The following is a 9,259-nucleotide window of genomic DNA, read 5'->3' on the forward strand; positions in this document are numbered from 1 at the left end:
GGCTGAGACTTTACTGTCTTCCCTCCCACACCACTGCCTTTAAAGGAAAGTAACTCCAGGACACCTCTGGAGCAGGACCCACACATACTATGGCCTGACAAAACCCCAATAGCCTTACCTAGGAGACAGCTTAGACACCAAGTCTTTTTTTTTTTTAAAGATTTTATTTATTTATTTGAGAGAGAATGAGTGAGAGAGAGCATGAGAGAGGAGAAGGTCAGAGGGAAAAGCAGACTCCCCAAGAAGCTGGGAGTCCAATGCGGGGCTCGACCCTGGAAGTCCAGGATCATGACCTGAGCCGAAGGCAGTCGCTCAACCAACTGAGCCACCGAGGCGCCCTAGACACCAAGTCTTAAAGAGGGAAGGAGGTGACTTGGATCTGGGTTCCCTTTCTGTCACACCCCAGGATGGATCACCTCCCTTCCCACTGCATGGACCCGGAACCACAGCTGAGTGAAAAACACCTGAAGGTGGGACCTGCTGTTCATGCCAGGCTACAGTGTTTCTATTATAATGTCACATTCCTATCAATGGTGTCAGGTCCTATAGGAACTGAGATGCTTAGACTGGCTCTCCACACAGGAAATGCCTCCCATCTTGCAAACATCAGTTGCAGAGTCCTGAGAAGCTGCATCCTCTTAGCCACCAACACTGCAGGTTCATCAGCTGCACTAAAAACTCTGTCCTGAAACATAAAAATCCGTGACTTAGCAGCACATGTTGTTTTTTTTTTTAAGATTTTATTTATTTATTTGAAAGACAGAGATCACAAGTAGGCAGAGAGGCAGGCAGAGAGAGAGGAAAGGAAGCAGTCTCCTGGCTGAGCAGAGAGCCCAATGTGAGGCTTGATCCCAGGATGCTGGAATCATGATTCGAGCCAAAGGCAGAGGCCTTAATCCACTCAGCCAGCCAGGCGCCCCTTAGCAACACATGTTTGACACCTCCTGCATCCATCCATCCATCCATCCATCTATCCAATTAGTAGGCATTATGACCAATGTCCTTATAATTATCCCTTTGGAAAAGTTTTAAGCTTCTTCAGAATGCAAACAAGGAAGTAAAGTACAGAAAGTTTAGTGTAGTAAATTCACTTGTTAAATCTAAGAAGAGATGCTTCTTCCCATTAAGATTTCAGGTTGCTCCAGGAATCCATTAAAATCCTTGAGGAGAACACAGGCAGCAACCTCTTCTACCTCAGCCACAGCAACTTCTTCCTAGAAACATCGCCAAAGGCAAGGGAAGCAAGGGCAAAAATGAACTATTGGAACTTCATCAAGATCAAAAGCTTTTGCACTACAAAGGAAACAATCAACAAAACCAAAAGACAACTGACAGAATGGGAGAAGATATTTGCAAATAAGGTATCAGATAAAGGGCTAGTACCCAAAATCTATAAGGAACTTATCAAACTCAACACCCAAAGAACAAATAATCCAATCAAGAAATGGGCAGAAGACATGAACAGACATTTCGGCAAAGACGACATCCAAATGGCTAACAGACACATGAAAAAGTGGTCAACATCACTTGGCATCAGAGAAATGCAAATCAAAACCATAGTGAAATAACACCTCATACCAGTCAGAATGGCTAAAATTAACAAGTCAGGAAATGACAGATGTTGGCGAGGATGCAGAGAAAGGGGAATCCTCCTACACTGTTGGTGGGAATGCAAGCTGGTGTGGCCACTCCCAAAAAGAGCATGGAGGTTCCTCAAAAAGTTGAAAATAGAGCTACCCTATGACCCAGAAATGGCACTACTGGGCATTTACCCTAAAGATACAAATGTAGTGATCCAAAGGGGCATGTGAACCCAAATGTTTATAGCAGCAATGTCCACAATAGCCAAACCATGGAAAGAACCTAGATGTCCATCAACAGATGAATGGATAAAGAAGATGTGGTATGTATATACAATGGAATACTATGCAGCCATCAAAAGAAATAAAATCTTGGGGCGCCTGGATGGCTCAGTGGGTTAAAGCCTCTGCCTTCGGTTCAGGTCATGATCCCAGGGTCCTGGGATCGAGCCCCGCATCGGGCTCTCTGCTCAGCGGGGAGCCTGCTTCCCCCTCTCTCTCTCTGCCGGCCTCTCTGCCTACTTGTAATCTCTCTCTCTCTCTGTCAAATAAATAAATAAAATCTTTAAAAAAAAAAAAGAAATAAAATCTTTCCATTTGCAATGACATGGATATAACTAGAGGGTATTATGCTGAGCGAAATAAGTCAATCAGAGAAAGACAATTATATGATCTCTCTGATATGAAGAATTTGAGATGCAGGGCAGGGGGTTAGGGGATAGGGAAGGAAAAAATGAAACATGATGGGATCGGGAAGGAGACAAACCATAAGAGACTCTTAATCTCACAAAACAAACTGAGGGTTGCTGGGGGGATGGTGGGGTAGGGAGAGGGTGGTTGGGTTATGCACACTGGGGAAGGTATGTGGTATGGTGAGTCCTATGAAATGTGTAAGCCTGACGATTCACAGACCTGTACCCCGGGGGGCAAATACATTACATGTTAATAAAAACAATTAATAAAAAAAGATTTCAGTCTGCTCAAGTCTCTTAAAATTGATCATTTAAAAATATGCTTTAATGCCCTGGGCCCCTTTTCACATATTTAGTGACTTTCCTCTTTACATATATTCTTGCCATTGCATCAATATTGTAAGATTTCTTGATACTCAGTTCACATCCCCTGGTGGCACCTCCCCTCCAACTCAGTCTCTATCCCTTATCTAATGAGGCTGTTTTCCTCCATGTTTCCACTTGAAATTACACTTGCTAATGCAACGACAATTTCCATGTCATATGCACACATCACAAATGTTGAAATTATTGTCCAAATGGAGACAAACAAGTATTTCCCCAAAAGGAAAGGACTTTCTTTTCCCAGGAAAGACTTCAACTGCTTGGGTAAGATAAGGATTATATTTTGCTGCAGTTACTTAAAAGTTAAAATTGCAACCTAACTTCCATATAGTCAGGGTCAGAAAACTGGAATTCTGTCCTTCAGACAATGGACTTTCAAATGGAAGACACATTTTCTAGAACATATCTCATACTCTTTCTTCATTGAAAAAGATTTTTCAAATACTTTTTCTGCATTTACCAATAATTTGATATCATCATTCCAATAACCTCTGTCTGAACTGTTTTTTATTTCTTTCTCAAAACACTAAATATGTAATAAAATCATATGAAATTAAAATTTATTTCCAAATTCTGCCATTGTCTACAAGCATTGTCTAATATATCACGTTAAACAACACAATGCAGATGATATATAATGGTGTAGGTAGGGAATTCTTTTTTTTAAAGATTTTTATTTATTTATTTGACAGAGATCACAAGTAGGCAGAGAGGCAGGCAGAGTGAGAGAGGAGGAAGCAGGCTCCCTGCTGAGTGGAGAGCCTGATGCGGGGCTCGATCCCAGGACCCTGGGATCATGACCTGAGCTGAAGGCAGAGGCTTTAACCCACTGAGCAACCTAGGTGCCCCAGTAGAGAACTTTTAGGTAATATTTTGAGTATTAGATTATTTTTCTGTGCCATAAAAATAATTTCTTTTGAAATATGTGTATTAAAAAATAACCTACAAAATAAGTATACATGAGTAAATACTGACAAATAATGTTTGAATTAATAAAAAATAAGTGAAAAGAGACAAATTGTTTTTTATCAAGCTATACCAAATAATATATGCAGATAACCTGTCTCCATGAGGTGAACTTTAATTCTACCTCTAACCCATGAGGGCAGTGTAGACATAGTGATTAACTTATAAAGTGTAGGGTAGGTGATGGAAGATAGTTACCCTACACTGGAGAAACTAGGCAAACTCCACCATAACCTGATGATGGTCACTATACTTAGTGATCCAGTGATTTATGTCAGGAACTTGTCTTCTCAGATATGGTGTGAAAAGAATAGCACATCAAGTCTGTTGTGTTCTTTCTCAAAACTCATAACCACAGTCTAATAAGGAGGAAAATGACAAACTATGTCTTCACTCCTCAAGAATGTCAGGGTCATGAAAATATTCTGGGAGTTTGGGGCATCTGGGTGGCTCAGTGGGTTAAGCCTCTGCCTTCAGCTCAGGTCATGGTCTCAGGGTCCTGGGATTGAGCCCCACATTGGGCTCTCTGCTCAGCGGGGAGCCTACTTCCCCCTCTTTCTCTGCCTACTTGTGATCTCTGTCTGTCAAATAAATAAATAAAATCTTTTTAGAAAAAACCATTCTGGCAGTTCTCTTTTTTAAGTTTTTATTTTTATTCCTATTAGTTAACATACAGTGTAATATTAGTTTCAGGTGTACAACATAGTGATTTGGCACTTCCATACATCACCCAGTGCTCATCACAACAAGTGCACTCATTAATCCCCATCACTTATTTCACCTATTCCCTCTGCCTTCTGGTAACCATTCATTTGTTCTCAGTCCTGCAGTACTTGAAATACTTCAACATAGAGTTAACAAAGGACCCAGTAATTTCACTCCTAAGTACACAGTCAGGAGAAATGACAAGATATATCTACAGTAAAACTTGGACAAGAATGTATAGTCAAAAGTGGAAAACCCCAAATTAACGAATGCATAATTAAAGTCTGGCATATTTTATCAACAAAAGATATGAAGTACTAAGAAGTAGACTCTTGACTATAAAGAACAAACAGATGGTTGGGAGGGGAGGTGGACGGAGGGATGGGTGTAATAGGTGATAAGTACACTTATCATGATGAGCATGAGTAATAAATAAAATTGTTGAACCACCATATTGTACACCTGAAACTAGCATAACACTGTATGTTAACCATACATTTAACTGGAATTAAAATTTAAAAATTAGCTTAAAAAAAGGTTTGAAGTACTGATACATGCCACAATACAGATGAATCTTGAAAATGTTAAGCTAAGAAAAAGAAGCCAAACATACAAAAGAACACATATTGTCTGAGTCCATTTATATAAAGTGTCTGGAGAGAGCCCTTCAATATGCTATACCCATGGAGTTTTCTTTTCCATTCTGACTTTCAGAAAGCTCTGGTTAGTGAGAGTAACAGCCCCTTCGTCCCTCTTTCCTGCTCTATGATATTTACACTACAGTTCAGGCTTTTGTCACAAGGTGGCACCGATGTAACAACATCCTGAAACCTCTCCTAACAAGTTTCTACAAAGATTTAGGCCATCTGTACCCCAATGTTCATAGCAGCAATGGCCATGGTTGCCAGACTGTGGAAAGACTCAAGATGCCCTTCAATGGACAAATGGATAAGGAAGATGTGGTCCATATACACTATGGAGTGTTATGCCTCCATCAGAAAGGACGAATACCCAACTTTTGTAGCAACATGGACAGGACTGGAAGAGATTATGCTGAGTGAAATAAGCCAAGCAGAGAGAGTCAATTATCATATGGTTTCACTTATTTGTGGAGCATAAGAAATAACATAGAGGACATGGGGAGATGGAGAGTAGAAGGGAGTTGAGGGAAATTGGAGGGGGAGATGAATCATGAGAGACTATGGACTCTGAAAAACAACCTGAGGGTTTTGAAGGGGCAGAGGGTGGGAAGGTGGATGAGCCTGGTGGTGGGTATTATGGAGGGCACGTATTGCATGAAGCACTGGGTATGGTGCATAAACAACGAATTCTGGTACACTGAAAAGAAATTTAAAAAATAAAAAATTTTTAAAAACACACAAAAAAACCACATTGAGATACCACCTTACACCAATTAGAATAGCCAAAATTAACACGACAGTAAACAGCAAGGTTTGGAGAGGATGTGGAGAAAGGGGGAACCCTCTTACACTGTTGGTGGGAATGCAAGTTGGTGCAGCCACTTTGGAAAACAGTGTGGAGATTCCTTAAGAAATTAAAAATAGAGCTTCCCTACGATCCTGCAATTGCACTACTGGGTATTCCCCCAAAGATACAGATGTAGTGAAAAGAAGGGCCATCTGTACCCCAATGTTTATAGCAGCAATGGCCACGGTCGCCAAACTGTGGAAAGAACCAAGATGTCCTTCAACAGATGAATGGATAAAGAAGATATGGTCCAGGGGTGCCTAGGTGGCTCAGTGGGTTAAGCCTCTGCCTTTGGCTCAGGTCATGATCCCAGGGTCCTGGGATCGAGCCCCGAATCGGGCTTTCTGTTCAGTGGGGAGCCTGCTTCTCCCTCGCTCTCCGCCTGCCTCTCTGCCTACTTGTGATCTCTCTCCTGTCAAATAAATAAATAAAATCTTTAAAAAAATAAAGAAGATATGGTCCATATATAATATGGAGTATTATGCCTGCATCAGAAAGGATGAATACCCAACTTTTGTATCAACATGGATGGGACTGGAAGAGATTATGCTTAGTGAAATAAGTCAAGCAGAGAGAGTCAATTATCATATGGTTTCACTTATTTGTGGAGCATAAGGAATAACACAGATGACATTGGGAGTGGGAGAGGAGAAGTGAGTTGGCGGAAACTGGAGGGAGAGATGAACCATGAGAGACTGTGAATTCTGAGAAACAAACTGAGGGCTTTGGAGGGGAGGGGGTTGGGAGGTTGGGTGAGCCTGGTGGTGGGTATTATGGAGGGCACATATTGCATGGAGCATTGGGTGTGGTGCATAAACAATGAATTCTGGTACACTGAAAAGAAATTTTAAAAAATAAATAAAAATTAAAAAAAATAATAATCTCAAAAAACCCTACAGGCTTTCAATGTATACAAAATGATTTTAATTCAGTCTGAAAAAACTGATAGGTATAAAGGAAGAAGATAAAAATATATTTTGGGGCCTACAGAAGATGAAACCCCTTTGTGGCCCTGGCATAACTTGGCAGTCAGTGGCAGGTGTGTGAAGGGCAGTGCAGGGCAAGAAGAGGGTAGGTGACTGAGAGGACGGGGTGCCAGAGTGGGGTCTGGGCAGTTGTGCCTTGTGTCGTGGATGGGGGATGACACACAGGAGTGGGAGAAAATCTGAGCAGCCTGTACAAGGTTTGGGCAATGGTAGATGAACACCCTGTTCTCTGGTAGGGACCTCTGTACAGTCCACATTGCACATCAGCAACTAGTGATGAGGAAAGAGATAAATCAATGAATACGATGGAGTTTAGGGTCAACAGAAAATGGATCAGCTTTAATATATACACAAATTTTCGAAGCAGATTTGGTTATAGTAAACAAACTGTTTCATGATTTTTTTTCTCTTTACAAAAGGTACTCTTTTTCATTTAACAAGAACCACAAAAAGTGAGATAAATGTGATGTCCGCTGGTGGTTAGATCCACGATGACAGCTCTGTAGTCTCCATGGGGAGCTCTGAAAGGGGGAGAGGGGATAAAGGTTAAGAGCTTGACTTCATGGGGGTCAGCCAGCTTTCTGAATTTTCACATAACTCAAACAATCCCTCTATAACCATCAATTTTCAGGATTTAAAAAAGCCACATGATCTGGCTGTCTAAATCTAAGACTGGAAATCGGTTCTGGTCTGAATTGAAAGTAAGCTGCAACTGTGAGGGTGTACTATACGTGATAGAGCTGGAAAGAACACAAAACCACATGAACACAACCACATTTCAATATTTTTATGAGAAAAAGGGAGGGTTTAATTTGTAGAGTCAGGAGTTGTTTTGGATCACAGCATTCAACGGGGAGCTTACATTCACATCTTGGTACAGAAATGACACCCTGCCACTCCCTTGGGAAGTTAATCCAGGTGGAAATATTCCTGGGCAAACCTTAACTATGTGTTTGTCAACAATTGCCCTCTATCCCACCTTCCATAGATATGTAAAAACTCTATAATCCAAAATAACTGAGAAATTAGGTCTTTTTTTAATTAAATTTTTTATTTATTTTCAGCGTAACAGTATTCATTGTTTTTTCACCACACCCAGTGCTCCATGCAATCTGTGCCCTCCCTAATACCCACCACCTGGTTCCCCCACCCTCCCACCCCGCCCCTTCAAAACCCTCAGGTTGTTTTTCAGAGTCCATAGTCTCTCATGGTTCACCTCCCCTTCCAATTTCCCTCAACTCCCTTCTCCTCTCCATCTACCCTTGTCCTCTATATTATTTGTTATGCTCCACCAATAAGTGAAACCATATGATACTTAACTTTCTCTGTTACTTATTTCACTCAGCATAATCTCTTCCAGTCCTGTCCATGTTGCTACAAAAGTTGGGTATTCGTCCTTTCTGATGGAGGCATAATACTCCATAGTGTATATGGACCACGTCTTCCTTATCCATTCATCCGTTGAAGGGCATCTTGGTTCTTTCCACAGTTTGGCGACCGTGGCCATTGCTGCTATAAACATTGGGGTACAGATGGCCCTTCTTTTCACTACATCTGTATCTTTGGGGTAAATACCCAGCAGTGCAATTGCAGGGTCATAGGGAAGATCTATTTTTAATTTCCTGAGGAATCTCCACACTGTTCTCCAAAGTGGCTGCACCAGTTTGCATTCCCACCAACAGTGTAAGAGGGTTCCCCTTTCTCCACATCCTCTCCAACACACGTTGTTTCCTGTCTTGCTAATTATGGCCATTCTAACTGGTGTAAGGTGGTATCTCAATGTGGTTTTAATTTGAATCTCCCTGATGGCTAGTGATGACAAACATTTTTTCATGTGTCTGGTAGCCATTTGTATGTCTTCATTGGAGAAGTGTCTGTTCATATCTTCTGCCCATTTTTTAATATGATTATCTGTTTTGTGTGTGTTGAGTTTGAGGAGTTCTTTATAGATCCTGGATATCAACCTTTTATCTGTACTGTCATTTGCAAATATCTTCTCCCATTCCGTGGGTTGCCTCTTTGTTTTGATGACTGTTTCTTTTGCTATGCAGAAGCTTTTTATCTTGATGAAGTCCCAGAAGTTCATCTTTGCCTTTGTTTCCTTCGCCTTTGGAGACATATCTTGAAAGAAGTTGCTGTGGCTGATATCAAAGAGGTTACTGCCTATGTTCTCCTCGAGGATTCTGATGGATTCCTGTCTCACGTTGAGGTCTTTTATCCATTTCGAGTTTATCTTTGTGTACGGTGTAGGAGAATGGTCAAGTTTCATTCTTCTACATATAGCTGTCCAGTTTTACCAGCACCATTTATTGAAGAGACTGTCTTTTTTCCACTGGATATTTTTTCCTGTTTTGTCAAAGGTTATTTGACCATAGAGTTGAGGGTCCATATCTGGGCTCTCTACTCTGTTTCACTGGTCCATGTGTCTGTTTTTATGCCAGTAGCATGCTGTCTTGGT

Source organism: Martes martes (genome assembly GCF_963455335.1).
Source record: "Martes martes genome assembly, contig: scaffold_95, whole genome shotgun sequence".
NCBI classification, from domain to species: domain Eukaryota; kingdom Metazoa; phylum Chordata; class Mammalia; order Carnivora; family Mustelidae; genus Martes; species Martes martes.